Source organism: Mesoplodon densirostris, chromosome 17, assembly GCF_025265405.1.
Source record: "Mesoplodon densirostris isolate mMesDen1 chromosome 17, mMesDen1 primary haplotype, whole genome shotgun sequence".
Lineage (NCBI taxonomy): Eukaryota > Metazoa > Chordata > Mammalia > Artiodactyla > Ziphiidae > Mesoplodon > Mesoplodon densirostris.
The window spans coordinates 17,714,675-17,728,704 of NC_082677.1; the positions used below are offsets into that span (position 1 = coordinate 17,714,675).

General features: G+C 45.4%; 1 long non-coding RNA gene across 1 annotated transcript in view; it reads left to right on the forward strand.

Moving 5' to 3' along the window:
- Positions 1 to 730: 730 nt before the first annotated feature.
- LOC132477473 (uncharacterized) overlaps positions 731 to 14,030 on the forward strand; it is a 70,401-nt gene continuing 57,101 nt past the window's right edge. The window contains exon 1 of the long non-coding RNA XR_009530272.1: positions 731 to 969. This is a non-coding gene — a long non-coding RNA (uncharacterized LOC132477473). The remainder of the gene's footprint in view (positions 970 to 14,030) is intronic.

A 14,030-nucleotide genomic window follows, 5' to 3' on the forward strand; every position in this document is an offset into this window, starting at 1 on the left:
CGTCTCCGCGCGTCTCGGCACTGCCGCACCGTACTTCCCGCGCTCCGCCGGCCAGCCTTCGAGCTGCCGCCAGCCACCCCGGCGTCCCTCAGTCCCCCGCCCACAACCAGTCGTGCGGGGGCCTGGGGGGCCTGGCATCCCAGCTTCTGGGGAAGCGGCCGCGCGAAGCACAAGTCAGGCCCCTGTCTCCCAGCGAGGCCCGAACGCGCGCACACTCCGCGCCGGGGCGGTGGCGCTCCCGAGACTGGGCGGGGTGGGGGAGGAGGGCGGAAGCACGGAAGGCTTGTGAGCACACCCAAGAGTCGCGGACCCCGGCTCTCCCCCCGAGTGACTAGGGTGCGGGTGCCCACGCTGTGCGCGACGCCTGGGCCACGGCCGGAGCCCACGAGCTGGGCGCACAGCTGAGCGAGGCAGCCGCTGCCGCCGCCACGGAGCCTGGCGGGCGGCGCGGAGCCCCGGGGAGCTGGTTTTCCCGGGCGGGCACGTGACGGGGTTGGCAGCGCTCTGGCCCGGGCAGGGAGGAGGGGGAAGCGGCGAGCAGGAGGCCGGAGGCGGGCGGGCGGCTGGCGCGCTGTGTACTTAGGTCGTGTGCTGGGGCTTTTCTCTCCCAGGAGCCGGCGGAGGGAGGGGAGGGGGAGGGGCCACCGCTCCGCCTTCTCCTTTTCGCAATGTTGACGCAATCTATAAATAGTGGAACAAAAGGACCAACTTCCTCGGAGCTTTGCTGAAACTGCACAAAAAATCGAGCTGGGGGGTTCCCTGGTCCCTGGCGATGGGGCGGGGAGCGCGGCGCCAGGGGAGGGGGCGGGCGCGGCAGCGCGGGCCCCGCCGAGAGAGGACACCTGGCTGAGGCACAGCTGCTGCCCGCCGCGCCGCGCCGCGCCGCTCCGCGCGAACCCAGGGCTCCGGTCCCTGCGCGGGCTCGAGAGCTCGCCCCGACCGGGGGGCTTCCTCCTCCGCCGTTGACAGGTCAGTCCGCACCGCCCCTTTCTACACTGGGTTTTCTTTTCCCTCCCCCAAGCGTCTACTTAGAATTGAGGGGGGAAAAAATGGAACGAGGCGCAGCAGTGACAGCCACCCAATCTGGAACCCCAGCAGTGCACGGCGGGGTGACCGAGGGGGCTCAAGGAGATGGTCCGCGCCTGCCCCTCGTCGTACAGCCCGTGGCCGCGCCGCGGCCCGCGAGGAAGCCAGGAGTAGCGTGCGCCGCCCAGGCGGCAGGGAGAGTGGAGGCGGGAGCGCCGCGGAGGCGCGCGCCGCCGGGCAGGGGGTCGACGGCGGGCTCCCTGCTGCCGCTCCCGCCTGGGGGCCGACCCCCAGCGGAGACGTGCCAGGACCTGGAGGCTGCTGAGCACAACTCGCCCCCTCTGAGCTCGGACCTGGCGTCTCCACCTCGTCCTGCGGTTGCTGTGGGAGGGCTGAACGGAGAAGCGCTGTCGCCGCACGCCACCGCACACCCTGGCTCCGGTGCCCACGCACACAGCGCGCCGTCAACTGGGGGCTAGGTGAGGACATAAGGCATGCCCTCCTCCAGGAGCCCTGACCTGAGCGCGAGCGCCCGCCGCGCCGCCGTGGCGGTTACACTGGGCGCGGGGGAGGGGGCGGAGCTGGCGCTGTTGACAGCCTTGCTGGAGCGGGGAGGGCGAAAGTTGGGGAGAAGGGGTTGGGGGAGGGAGCGCGCGCGCGCGCGCGGGATTCGGCTGCGAGTGGGGGGGCTGGGGTCACGTGACGGGCAGACGCCCCCGCTACAGGCCGACAGTAGGGGTGACGTCACTATCCCCTGACTGCAGGGGGTGGCACTTCCGCTCCCTCCCCCAGCCCTGCTCCCCCAGCCCCCAAACCAGCGGCTGCAGCCATTTCGAAGTGTGGGAGTGGGCAGAGGGGAGACGGGGGTTTTCGTTATCGCCCTAGCTCCTGGCTGCTTCCCCAGCTGCCCATAGTCCTGGGCCTGGGACCAGAGCGGGTGCCGAGGCCGTCCTCTCCCGACGCGCCCCATTGTGTGAGCAGGCGGCGCAGGGCGGAGGCCTGTGCCGGCCCCCTGCGGCTCCCAGCTCCGGAGGGGGCGGAGACGGTCCCTGAGCGGTCAAGGCCAAGTCCGGCCGCGTCCCGAGAGCGCCATCCGCGCTCAAAAGGTCCAACACTCAACTCCTGGCTGGGAATAGGTGGCTTTGCCCGCGTTCTCCGGGAGCTGGGTGGTTGGGGACCCGCCTAGGGTCCAGCCTCGCGGGTGTGTGATAGGAGCCTGTCACCGCTCTGGAGGACTCGATTCCAGCAGTCGTTATAAGCTATTTGGGGAAACTCCGGGTTTTGGTGACTCAGCGCGGTAAGCGCTATTTATAAGTTTATGCGTTAGTAGCAGGGAAATACACTTCGTTCAGATCCGTCCGCCCAAGAAGGGCAAAGAGCTCTGTTTCGAGGCAACAATTAAAAGACTTAACTTTTTGAAAGAGTAAAGGGTTGACTTAAAGCCTGTGCTGTAAGACAAAGCAGGTCTCACAAGCAGACTTAGTACACGGTTTATCTCAAAAAGTTGGAACATCTTCCTGGGTAGATGGAGAATTTTAAGGACACATCATGATGTTAGACCGTCTTTTTTGGGGGGTGTTGCGTGAACCAAGGAGAAATAATTCAGATTAATGACCCAGCAGTCCTAGTAGATGGCAGAATATCAGAACTATGTTGTTTATTAATTTCAGTATTTGTTAAATACTGGATGGCTGGATGATGTTGAAAATTCGTATAGGATATTCTCTAACAGGAAGGTGTGTGTTGTATTTATCATCAACACTCTGAGGGAACTATAAACTGCACATTTACTACCCAATCTCACCCTCCCAAGAAAGCACTACAGAAATGTATACTACAGTCTGGGGTTCTTCTTCTGTATAAGTGCTGCACAATTATTAGTCACTGCTTGTTTTACAGGTTTTACTTTATGTTTTATCTTCTTTTCTCCCACCCCCCACCCCAGTTTGGAAATCCAGGAGGTAGATGCTAAAAGAAAGAGCAATTGCTAGGCTGGATTCAGGGAGGCAAGAGTTCACACCCAGTTTGCCTAGCCTGCACAGATTTCTGTAGGTAGCATGGCCTGAGGTGCTTCTTAAAGAAGGCAGTTTCCTGGATGGGCAAAAGTTAGACCAGCTAAGAAGAGAGGAAAGGATTTCCCAAGCTGAGCAAGCAAAGCAGCATGTACAAAGGCCTGTAGTGAACAACTACAGCCAAGTAAGAATGAGTGGGATGTGAAAGGGGTAAAGAGAAGGGAAAGAAAGGAGGCTGGAAGAATGGCCAGGTCACACAGAACTTTGTAGTCCATGCTGGGGAGTTTGGACTTTAGCCTGAGACCTACAAGTCTTTATCTATTGGGGGAACACATACCCTTTTGAGAACCTAGGGAAAGCAATCTGGTCTCTCTCCAGGGGGAAAAAAAAGGAACCTATAGACCTCTACTAGAATTTTGCATACAATTTCAAGGGTTCAGGCTGCTTTGTGAGTAAATGACTATTGGGCCTCAGGATTGAAACCTGCAGGAAAGGGAGAACCATGAAAGGATTTTTTTTTTTTTTTAGTGGAAATGCATGGTCAGGTATGAAAAGATTACAGGTCCTTGAAAAGATTACACCAGTTGGGGTCCTGGAGACTGGAAGATGGAAAATAAAATATCCTGTGATCTAAGTAAGAATCAACTAGAACCACTGCTGTGTACCTAGTGGCAGTGGGGATAGAGAGAAGAGGGGTTCAAGAAAGGTAATTTGAAAGAGTTGGTGGGATGGGAAAGTGACTGGCTGGTGGGGCCAGAGCAAGGGATCCATCCCCATTCTGGTCTGGGAAGGGAGGAGATGTAGGCCTCGGGTTCAGGAGGAGGAACTCTGTTTTGCTTCCTTCATAAGGAATAAAAAGCTGTGGCTGGTTTGGTCCCTTTATAAGACTGAAAAGGCTGTGTACCTTTTCAGTGAAAAAGAAAGCACCTTTCCAAAGACTGGAATTCAGAAGGGAGATGAGGGCAGGAGAAGATTAAATCTTGCTTTCCCCTCTTTTTTAAAACTAGGGATACCTAGTGAAGAAGAAAAGGAGAGATGGAGAGCATCAAGCTTTCTTTTTCCCCTGCTCAACCACTAAGCCTTCAAGGAAAAGGACTTTGGCTAGAATGGGTCCCCATAATGGTGGGTTTTGTTCCTAACAGCACTTCAAAACCACTCTTAATCATCCACAATTAGTACCTGGAGGTGCTAAGATCTCAGTCTGGCTAGGGAAACAAGGAAAAGTGGAGGGAAAGTGTTCCTAGTTGTTACAGTTAACCTGAGCTAGAGATTTAATGGAAGCAGGGACTCAAATACGAAACAAACCACCCCCAAAACTTAGTTGTTTAAAACACTACTTGCTCATGAATATGCAGTATGGGTAGGGCTCTGCAGACAGCTTGTTTCCGGTCCACTGGGAGTCAGCTGGGGCAGCTCATAGGCTGAAGGCTTGCATCATCCGAAGGCATGTTAAATTCCACGCCTAGCAATCCATACTCATGTATGGCTGGCACCTTAGCTAGGGCTTTCAGCCAGAACACCTGCACATGGCCTCTCCTTGTGGCATGGGCTTCCTCACAACAGGGCTCTGGGCTCCAAGGGTCCCAAGACTGAGAGCCAGGTGAAACTGTATCACTTATGACCTAAGTGTAGAAGTCTGGAGCATCCTATCCACATTCTGTTCGCTAGAGGCAAATCACTAATGCCATACCAATTCCAGACAGGAGAATCAGACTCTACCTTTTAATGGGAAGAGAATTTGCAACGTGTTTAAAATCACACATATTAACTTCAGATAAATAGATGTATAAATAATATATTGTATATGAAAAATGTTTAAACATAAGAAACCAAATAAATATCCTCTTTTTGATATTAGAATGGAATATAAAAACCCAAACATTTCATCATTACAGCAAAGCAAATCGAGAGCCAATCTGAATGGGCAGTCTCATAATTGTCCCCCATTTTTCTCCCCCATGACCATTCCCTCCTCTCCAGGTCAGGCCTCCTGTACACAGACACTTCTCTCTCTCCCAAGCTAGGTAGGACACCCACAGTGGCTGCACCTTCAAGGAGATAATCAGGTCCTAAAAGTTTTTCCATTCCCTCCTTGAATTGTCCCTGACTTTGGACCTCACTAGATCATTGGCAAGGCCATCAACGACTTCTCAAAGTTAAAAAACAAAATGCTATCGAGATTATTCCTATAAGTAATTTTATAATAAACTCATGTTACATAATTAAAACAAAATGACATTTAAAGGGTTGCATGTTTTTAGATGTCGGGATTTTTTTTTTTTGGCTGCGTTGGGTCTTTGTTGCTGCGCGCGGGCTTTCTCTAGTTGTGGTGAGTGGGGGCTACTCTTCGTTGTGGCACGCGGGCTTCTCATTGTGGTGGCTTCTCATTGTGTAGCATGGGCTCTAGGAGCGTGGGCTTCAGTAGTTGCAGCATGTGGGCTCAGTAGTTGTGGCACGTGGGCTCAGTAGTTGTGGCTCGTGGGCTCTAGAGCACAGGCTCAGTAGTTGTGGCGCACAGGCTTAGTTGCTCTGCAGCACGTGGGATCTTGCCGGACCAGGGCTCGAACCTGTGTCCCCTGCATTGGCAGGCGGATTGTTAGCCGCTGTGCCACCAGGGAAGTCCCAGATGTCAGGATCTTGACTTGACTTGGGCTTGTTGATTCATAAAACTCAGTAATTTTAAAGTGATGGTTGAGATTTTAGGTATTTTATAAGAATTTGCATGTTTCCTTGAGGTGATATAATACTTGATTAATATACAAAATCGGAATGACTCTTATCCCCCTTGTACAATGCACATTGCATGACACATTCTTATTTAGTTGGTAAAGGAGCTCAAGAGTTCTCTCTCTAAGGAACTGAAGATACTACCTTTCTCTGTGTAATCAAGATAAAATAATCTTATAACCTAGTATCTTTTTAAATTCTCCCAAAGCTGATATTATTATAATTTATATATCTTTGATGTTCTCATAGAAAACTTCCTTTATGACTTACAGATAGAAATAGTGCTTAGGCCGTTTTAATAATTCATACTCTCTTAAAGGCTGTGCTCTATACATTTTGGTAATTTTGCATAATTATTTATAAGTCAAAATCACACTGTGAATTCATGCTATAGAGTACGGGTTTTAAAATAAGTACATTTAGGTAATGAGCAAATGTACATTTATGAACCCTTTTTGTGTCTGTGTGTGTATTTCTTAATGATTTTTGAAGTAGCAAACTTTTTACAAAAATAAAATGAATTAATATCCTTGTTTTTAAAGTTCCTTATATGGCAGTGATAAAAAAAATTGACAGTGTTCACATTAAACTAATAGACTTTGTTATCAGGCCCCCAAACTGTTCCTAATTCTCAGTGACTTCATAGCTACCATGGAGGCAGCCCAAAGGAGCTTAAGTAAACACTTTAAAATTACGTAATGCAGTTCTGAAGGAGGAACAACCCCAGCCAAACTATGCAATATAGTTTTACAGAAACTATTTTTCTGTATGCCAGAATGCTTATTAACCTATCTATAGAATGACTTCATAGTAAAGATAACATGAAAGAAAGTTGGAAGTGGGCCAGTCTGTTTTTAGGCCTCTTGAATGAAGGCAGAGTTGAGGAAATTATTTCAAAGTAGTTATCTAGTGAATGTTTTTCTTAACCTTATAGACTAAGCATTTTGAAAAGTATTGTAGTAAAAATGGCACATTAAGCAATAAATTCAATATGATTTCAATAAATAAAATATGATATTGCTGGCTTATAGTAATAATGCTCTATGATTACATTAAGAATTGAATACAATCTTACTTTTTATTAAGTAAAATAATTTGGATCCTTTTTTTTTTTTTTGCGGTACGCGGGCCTCTCACTGTTGTGGCCTCTCCCGTTGAGGAGCACAGGCTCTGGACAGGCAGGCTCAGTGGCCATGGCTCACGGGCCCAGCCGCTCCACGGCATGTGGGATCCTCCCGGACCGGGGCACGAACCCATGTTCCCTGCATCAGCAGGCGGACTCTCAACCACTGCGCCACCAGGGAAGCCCTGGATCCTTTTTGATGTTACCTTTCTTCACCTTTCTATGTGTTCAAGATATAATGTATTTTAAAAGAAATGCTGCCAAGCCAATAAAAAAAGACATTTCTTCTGTATCTCAGCAAGGCTCTGTTAAGCATCATGGAGAAGACAAAGAATTATAAGTCCTTGAAATAGTAAAGTTATTAATATGAGTGTATCGGCAAAAATGCAACTTTATCAAACTAAATTACAGAAAGTCTTCCCATCAGATTGACAGAGATTGAAAATAAGTGCTAACATGAAAGGATGCTCAACATCACTAATCATTAGAGAAATGCAAATCAAAACTGCAATGAGGTATCACCTCACACCAGTCAGAATGGCCATCATCAAAAAATCTACAAACAGGGGCCTCCCTGGTGGCGCAGTGGTTAAGAGTCCGCCTGCCGATGCAGGGGATACGGGTTCGTGCCCCGGTCTGGGAGGATCCCATATGCCGCGGAGCGGCTGGGCCCGTGAGCCATGGCCGCTGGGCCTGCGCATCCGGAGCCTGTGCTCCGCAACGGGGGAGGCCACAACAGTGAGAGGCCCGCATACCGCAAAAAGAAAAAAAAAAAAAAAAAATCTACAAACAATGAATGCTGGAGAGAGTGTGGAGAAAAGGGAACCCTCTTGCACTGTTGGTGGGAATGTAAATTGATACAGCCACTATGGAGAACAGTATGGAGGTTCCTTAAAAAACTAAAAATAGAACTATCATACGACCCAGCAATCCTGCTAACTGGGCATATACCCTGAGAAAACCATAATTCAAGAAGAGTCATGTACCACAATGTTCATTGCAGCACTATTTACAATAGCCAGGGCAACCTAATTGTCCATCGACAGATGAATGGATAAAGAAGATGTGGCACGTATATACAATGGAATATTAGCCATAAAAAGAACCGAAATTGAGTTATTTGTAGTGAGGTGGATGGATGTAGAGTCTGTCATAGAGAGTGAAGTAAGTCAGAAAGAGAAAAACAAATACTGTATGCTAACACATATATATGGAATCTGAAAAAAAAAAAGTGGTTCTGAAGAACCTAGGGGCAGGACAGAAATAAAGACTCAGATGTAGAGAATGGACTTGAGGACACGGGGAGGGGGAAGGGTAAGCTGGGGTGAAGTGAGAGAGTTGCATTGACATACATACACTACCAAACGTAAAATAGATAGCTAGTGGGAAGCAGCCACATAGCACAGGGAGATCAGCTCGGTGCTTTGTGACCACCTAGAGGGGTGGGATAGGGAGGGTGGGAGGGAGATGCAAGAGGGAGGGGATGTGGGAATATATGTATAAATACAGCTGATTCACTCTGTTACACAGCAGAAACACAACACTGTAATGCAATTATACTCCAATAAAGATGTTAAAAAAAGAAAAAAAGAAAAGAAGTGCTAACAGCTAGTGTTGCTAAGAATGCAATGAAATTTACAAACTCATCTATTACTATATTACTTTTCTGGAGTCAAAAGTGTCCAAATCTTTGATAATAGTAGTTCCACTTCCAGGAACCAATCCTAAAAAAATTAGTCAGATATGAAGTCAAAGATTTATATATGGTCATTACAGCACCTATAGAGAGGAGACAATCTGAATATTCAGTAGTAAAGGAGTGATTAAATAAACCATGGTACATCAATCTAATGGAATTTTTGCAACCACTAAAAACACTTAATGCCACAGAGAAACACTAATATTTAATGTACAGATAAATCTTTTAGGTTATAAAACTTTCTCCTCAAGGGTTGGGAGAAAAAATATACCAAAGTATATTATGTAATTATGGTGGTTTTTACCTTCTTTTTCATATTTTCTAAAATGGGCACATATTTTAACAATCAGAAAAAAAATCATTAAAAGATTTCCACTAAAATATGTAAATCAAATGACATATATTTACATTTTCATAACACTAAGATATTTAATAGAGTAATACAACATATTAGTTACTTTTTACATGCATCTTTTCATTTTGCATACTTATAACAATGTCTGCCAGTGAATGGTCTCTGTTTCTAAAATTAAATTAGATAAGGTATAAGCAAGTACAGAGTATTGTGTGAAGGGTATAATTTGAGGGGTAATCTTTGGTGGAAAAAATTGATTTGAGGAGAATTTGGGATAGTCAAAATCCATCTGTAAAGCCATAATGGCTGGACCTATATCATAATTTTTGTAATAGTATTTTTTATTTTTAATTGTGGTAAAAAAACACATAACAAACTTTACCATCTTAATAATTTTAAAATGTACAGTTCAGTAGTATTAAGTATATTCACACTGTTGTATATAATAGTATTTTAAGGATAGTGTTTTTATTGGTTTCATAAAAACAATACATGTTCATTTATAAATAATTCAAACAATATAGAAAGTTACAGGAAGGTTGTTTTTTTTTTTTTTTTTTTTTTTTTTTTTGGCGGGCCTCTCACTGTTGTGGCCTCTCCCGTTGCAGAGCACAGGCTCAGCAGCCATGGCTCACGGGCCCAGCCGCTCCGCGGCATGTGGGATCTTCCCGGACTGGGGCACGAACCCGTGTCCCCTGCATCGGCAGGCGGACTCTCAACCACTGTGCCACCAGGGAAGCCCTACAGGAAGGTTTTTAAATCTCCTCAGATCCCAGATTTTACCATCAATATTAAGTGACCATAGTGGTAGGCATATTTCTATGCACTTACACAAATAAGATAATCTTATTTAAGATGAGAATGTGCATACGTTTTAAATTTTTAAAGTGTTAAAATTATTTGAATTTGGTACTAGTAAGATAAGCTGAAGGAATTGCTGAACTCTAGAAAAATGTTTCTTTGCCACAAGAGACCTTATGTCCTAAAATATCCGAAGTTTAAAAAATTAAGAGTTTGGAGATTTTTTTATCTGTATGTTTCCAATTTAGAAATGCAAGTTGACTCTGCTATGAAAAAGATATATTTTTATTTATGTCATTATTTTTTAAAGTGAAGGTTTTAATGTTCCTGTTTTGTAACCTTAATTCCTTTGGTCATTTGGTCTTGATCTCTATTTTAAAATCCAGTGGTCGCAACACACCTCAGTTCTCAATTCCTACTTATTAATTTTGATTCATCATTTAGCTATCTGCTCTTCACTAAGTAGTCTTTTTTTTTTTTTACATGGATTCGTGGATGTTATGTTTGCCTTTTTCTTCAATTTCTGAATGTCACTTACTTAGATATCATAGTTTGGGGTCATGCTGGCTTTGCCTTAAGACTGCAAACATTTTTCCTTTGTTTTCTGGCTTTGAATATTGCTTAGAGGAAGTCTAAGGCCAGCATGATTTCCTCCCTCTGATAAGTTAGTTTTCGGCCTGGAGGTCTGAAGTTTTTCCTTCATTCTTCATGGCTAATAGCTTAACCAGTATATGCCTTGATATGAATAGTATATGTCCATTTTTCTTTGAACATTTTATTCTGCAGATTCAGTTCTTTCATGATTTTGTGGAAATTCTCTCTGTTACATCTTTAAGTGCTTTTTCTGATTCCTTTGTTGCATTATGTACTCAGGGAGTTGAATTAGGCTATATCATGTTGTCTTTGTCTCACTTGCATATTATCTTGTTTGCAATTACTTTGGTCCACTTTTCTTCTGCATTCACTTATTAAATTCAGTTGTCAACTGGAATTTATTGAGTACTAGCACCAGTGATAAATAAGATCACATCCCTTCCTTTATGTGAAGCTATGAAACTTTTTACTTGAGAATAGGGGAGGGAGAAATAAACATAACAAAGTCAGGTAGTGAGAATAAGAAACCCAGGTAAGGAAATGGGGGGGGGGGATTGTGCATTTTAGATAATGCAGTGAGAGTAGGCCTCTCCGAGATGACATCTGAGAATAAACGTGAATGGAACGAGGCTGTGAGATAGGCAAAGACCTGGGCAATCCAGATGTAGAGAAGAGCCAGTACAAAGGCCCTGCAGTGGAAAAGTGGTGTGTTCAAGACAGAATGATTAGAGCTGAATGAGTAATCAGAAACTGGTGAGAGGTGAGACTAGAAAATTGGATAGGCCGGGTCACAAAAGGGGGCGAAGGCCCGAAAGAGGAGGCTGAATTTTTTTCCAACTGTGATGAGGAGCAAGGAGATGATATATGCTTTAGAGGAGTCACTCTGGCTGCTGCTAAGTATTTCAACAGCAATAAATTGAGTATAAAGAATTGGTCAGACAGGTGTTATCTAACTAAAAAAGGAAAAGGGGAGCACTGAGATAATATAATAACTTCAGGAAGTAACCTAGCCCTGGATAAACTTGGGAAGACCTGAAGTTACTAGAACCCCAGAGCTAGGAGGGGAGACCCAGCAGAGTTGGAACCCTGACCTGGGGCAGGGGGTGCTGCCCACTTGCTGCTGGTGCCTCTGAGAGTTATGCTGGGGCTGGTTCTAGGAAAGTGGAAAATAGTTGAAATTTGGGGCTCACTGCTGCTGTGAGGGTGAAGGTCCATAACTGGGGCAATGCTGGCAGGTGCAGAAAGCCAACAAGGAGGAGCAAGTTCTTCTTCCCTCTTCTTGACTTTTAGTCTTTTTTTCTAATGTCGCTTACTGACAGACTGTAGCAAGGATTCAGCTGGCAAAGTATAGAAATGTAGCTTGCAGAGTCCCAGTCCCAGCATCACAGAGTATGGAATGGTTTATTGCTAAGAGATAACAGCCTAATAACTGGCACAAAGAGAATTAAGGATGACTTCTAGGTTTTTGTCTTGAGCAACTGGATGAAAATAATGCCACTTGTTGACATGGGGGAAACCTGGGGAGAAGTAAATTGAGAGGGAGAAGAAAATCAATATGTTTGTTTTGAATGAGTTAACTTTGCAGTCCTTATTAGACATCTGAATGGAGTTGGTAGATAGGGGTTCGGAGTTCGACAAAGGTATTAGGGATAGAATACAAATTTCAGGAGTCCTAAGAACACAGACAATAGTTAAAATCAGAAAAATTGGATAAGATGACTGAGGGGGAAATTAATATTATGGTGAAGAAAAAAAAAAGGGTGAGGAATATACCTGGGAGTCCCAAACATTTGGGAAAAGGAAAATGATCTGGCAAGAAGGTAACTGATGATCTCAACAAGAGCAGTTTAAGTGGAGCTATGGAGACAATAATCCTAATTGGAATGGACTGAAGAGATGATGTATGGTGAGGAAGTGGAAACTGCCCAGTACAGACAACCTTTTAAAAGTTTGTTATAGGGGCTTCCCTGGTGGCGCAGTGGTTGAGAGTCCGCCTGCCGATGCAGGAGACACGGGTTCGTGCCCCAGTCCGGGAAGATCCCACATGCCGCGGAGCGGCTGGGCCCATGAGCCATGGCCGCTGAGCCTGCGCGTCCGGAGCCTGTGCTCCGCAACGGGAGAGGCCACAACAGTGAGAGGCCACAACAGTGAGAGGCCCACGTACCGCAAAAAAAAAGTTTGTTATAAAAGGGAGCAGAAAAAATGGGCTCCTACTCACCAACTAAGTGGAGGAGGATATGAGGTCTAGGGTGATGGTATTTTTATAAGGAAATACTACAGTATGTTTACTGATTGGAATAATCCAGTAAGGAGAGAAACTGAGGATGCAGGAAATGGAGGGGGTAATCACAGGAGCACAGTCCTTGACTATACAAGAAAAGATGGGATCCAGGGTACAAGTAGAGGGGCTTGCCTTAGATAAGAGCAGGGAGAGTTGACCCTTTATAAAGGAAGAGTATATATGAGTACAGATGAAGTCAGGTTGATAGGTATAACGTGGGAAAAAGGAGTTTCTCTTGTGATAGCTTCTATTTATCAATAAAATGAGAGTTTGAAGTGAGGAGCAGGGAAATGTGGGAGATTTAGGAGAGTGGAGACAAGGCATAATCATCTTGATGAATTGACTAGGGAATGTGCTGGGATTGCCAGTCTTTTCTTTTGGTGAGAATTTGATTTCCAGCCATGCTTATTTCATTTCTTGCTGATCCAAATTTATGTATGTATGTATGTATGTATGTATGTATGTACTATTTTGGCCTTCATTGGCTTAGGTTGCAGACTTTTCTTTTTTCTCGCTGCTTCTGGTAATGTTTTTATAAATTTATTTATTTATTTATTTTTGGCTGCCTTGGGTCTTTGTTGCTGCGCGCGGGCTTTCTCTCGTTACTGCGAGCGGGGGCTACTCTTCGTTGCGGTGCACAAGCTTCTCATTGCGGTGGCTTCTCTTGTTGCGGAGCACGGGCTCTAGGCACACTCAGGCTCAGCAGCTGTGGCTCGCGGGCTCCAGAGCACAGGCTCAGTAGTTGTGGCACACGGGCTTAGTTGTTCCGCAGCATGTGGGATCTTCCCGGACCAGGGCTGAAACCTGTGTCCCCTGCATTGGCAGGCAGATTCCCAACCACTGTGCCACCGGGGAAGTCCCTGGTAAGGTTTTTAAAGGAGTTTTTACTGTTCTTTGTTTCACACAAATTATTTTGTAAAGTATTTGGACAGGAAGATTTTGTGATCAGCCTTCACTCCCCATCTTTATCTGAAAGTCTAGAATAATGTTTTAAAATAGACTGCACTTCATATTTTTTCAACTCAACCTATATATAACAGATAATAAATCATAGTAATATTATATATTGTATTATTATAATAGCCACCATTTACTGAATGCCTAGGTGCCATGTACTATGCTGGGTACTTTACATACATGATTTCTAAAACATAACAACCTTACAAGGTAAGTATTGTTGCCAGTTATTTCCACAAGAAGCCTTTTTTACTGGTGGTTTACAGATCACAGAATCTTACCTGAAGCTCATAGCTGGCCAACATAAATAAGGTAAGAATCAATTTTTCTCCCTTTTGTGTCTGTAAAAAATTAGCACTTAAGAGACTGTTCTTTTTGAAGTACAAAATAATAGTTTGCAAAAGTGCACCACACAAACTAAGGGAGATTTTTATGGACAGCTTTTTAACATAGGA